General features: G+C 34.3%; 1 protein-coding gene across 3 annotated transcripts in view; it reads left to right on the top strand.

Annotated features, from left to right (window-relative positions):
- The window catches only part of CSN7 (COP9 signalosome subunit 7), a 19963-nt gene that overhangs the window by 247 nt on the left and 17216 nt on the right, over positions 1 to 2500 (top strand). Inside the window, exon 1 of one of the 3 annotated variants that reach the window (XM_043033175.2) lies at positions 5 to 32. The exons of the other annotated variants lie outside the window; for them this stretch is intronic. The gene's annotated coding sequence lies outside the window, so the exon portion shown is untranslated. Of the gene's footprint in view, positions 1 to 4; positions 33 to 2500 lie in introns of those variants that run through there. 3 annotated transcript variants of the gene reach the window in all.

Here is a 2500-nt window from a genome sequence, read left to right as displayed (position 1 = left end):
GATCCGCACACAAACAGGACGTAGAAAACTGAGTATGTCTTGCGAGATATTCTTTATTATTAAATGTTTTGTTAGGAACTGCTAAAGATCAGATAAGTAATGACATCGAGAAGAAGCCTCTGTGGTCTTAATCCTAGAAGAGTGGTGTATTATATAATGAACTACTCTGCCATGTTGGTACAAAACAGAAGGGGACAAAAAGTCTTTTAAAAGTGGATTCATTGTCTAAGGCCCACATTACTTATGATAATTATTCTGTATATATTTCCTTTACAGTAGTTGTTCTCAGCACTAACTATGATGACAATATTGGCAGTAACTATTATAGCAAGGTTTCAGATGTGTATTGGGTTTGGTAAAATGTAAATTTAGGAACCAGTCCAAGCTCTATGTAGGCAGAATTGTGGTCTAGCCATGCTTGCCTTTGCTGGAGGCTGGATGCACAGAGGTTGTAGCAATAGCTTGAAAAGACACTCTGTCACGGTTGTGGCCATCCTTTGTCACAATGGTTTTCATGGAACCTAGATGTAACCCCCTTGTAGGGAGGGACATGGGGGTGGGGCCTGATAAAAATCCCAGATGAGTCTGTATATGATGATGTGATTACCTGTTAGATTATGACAATGTTGCTTTCACATACCTTATATTGGTTTATTTTCTTAGATGTTATTGATATGAACCTTATATTTATTTTAGCACAAACCTTTAGTTTCCAAATTAGCAATCCATCTCCCCATATCTGACAGGCATGTGAAACCTGTGGGAAATTTAGTCACTCGCTGTGTGCACAGTGATCATGGTTGCCTCTGATCTTAATGCCACTTGAGTAAAATGACCAACAAATATCCTCAATGTATATTCTGATATGATTGAGCTTGGACTGTATGTGTCATCACAGTATGACAACTGCCTCTGAACCTCAAACTTTAAGTAACATCTTGCATATGATTGGCCTGTTGATCTTAGGGTAATTTTTTTTTTTTTTTGTCATTTATAGGGAAACAACTTCCTCAAGAAGTTTTTTTTCTTATAGATGGTTCTTTAAAAAAAAAGCACACATCAATTAAAACAGGAACACAGAAGTTGGTAGTTTATTAGTAAAGGATATAGGCCAAAGGAGCTGCTGCAAGTACTTTCTTTCTCTTTCAAGTAAATTCTTTATTTTTAAGTTTGTGCAAGAAATGTTATAGATGTTAAAGTGTCTTAGATTTCATTGTCTTATAGATTCCATCCATTATTCTCTATGAAAGCATTATTGGAACCTAAAACTATACTGGCATTAGTGAAAATTATCATAACTAGATTTATCTTCAGTATTTATCCTGCAATTTTCCTGGTATATTTCACTCCCTCCTCAGCTATAGTTTGCTAACTTGCCCGAGACAACCACAGATAAACAGTATACATTATAAGTAGACTATCATTACTAACCTTGTTATAGTAAAGATCATAAACAAGGTAATAACTGAAAGAAACATATTTGATAGTTTTAACAAAAGAGTTTTTTAACCCATTGGTTGCGTTATTAAAAAAATGTTTGTGCAGTAGGATGGCTGATTTACATGTCTGGCACGATGCCATCCACGTCTATGACCGACTCTGCCTTTGCAGCAAATCATGCCATCCGCTGCTAATGGGTTAAGAGTTGAGGATGAGATTTTTGTGTCTAAATATGTATGCGCCTTGATATAGGCAATATTTTAGATGGATAGTTGACTTATATTTATCTATGATAGCACTACAAGATTTTAAAATGCTAATGTGATAGTTACAAAGAATACATCAAACAACACTGCTAGGCATTTAGAATAATCTGCAAAAAGTAAAAGCAAGGCAACAATTGCTTATCAAAGTCTGTAGACCTATGAGTCAAATGATCCTAGGGCCTCAGCTCTAGTAGTGATTGACAAACCTCTACCAAGATAGAGCTTCTAGATCTTTCTGGAGATTATTATCCAATAAAGTACTAGTCCAAGGTCTCATGCACAAGTATATATGATGGAAGTTTGTTTGCTTTAATATAACTTGAAACACAAGTATCATGACCATGAAATATGGTCATGTTTGAGATAATTACCAAAAGTAGTTTTTCAGAGACGTGTTATATGTTTCTATGCAATTCAGAATGATATTGTGATCACAAGTCAAGAAACAACCAAGCCGCAAGCTCATAGGAATCCTATCCTGCAATATAATGTTTATGTATTATTTTATTGTTTCTAAACATTATATGTTAGGTTATATTGCCTCATTATATTTATTTTTGTTTTGTATAAAATTCTGCTTAATTTACTCACACAACAGTGTTTTTCAGAAATATTTAGAATTTAAAAACAATATGTATGTATCGACAATATTTTTGTAAGTCTTAGCCCCCGGGACTGGCCACATATTAATGATGTCTGATTTTCAGCCTGGACTGAGCACCTCAAAATGTCTGTTTTCTCTGTTATTTGAATCTATGTTTTATTTAAATACCAAAATTTAGTGTTTATTTTAC

The sequence above is a fragment of the Penaeus japonicus genome, unplaced genomic scaffold (assembly GCF_977035675.1).
Source record: "Penaeus japonicus unplaced genomic scaffold, GWHDUDI00000001_assembly GWHDUDI00000013, whole genome shotgun sequence".
NCBI lineage: Eukaryota > Metazoa > Arthropoda > Malacostraca > Decapoda > Penaeidae > Penaeus > Penaeus japonicus.
The sequence above is the reverse complement of the archived record's forward strand: the minus strand, read 5'-3'. Positions and strand labels throughout refer to the sequence as shown.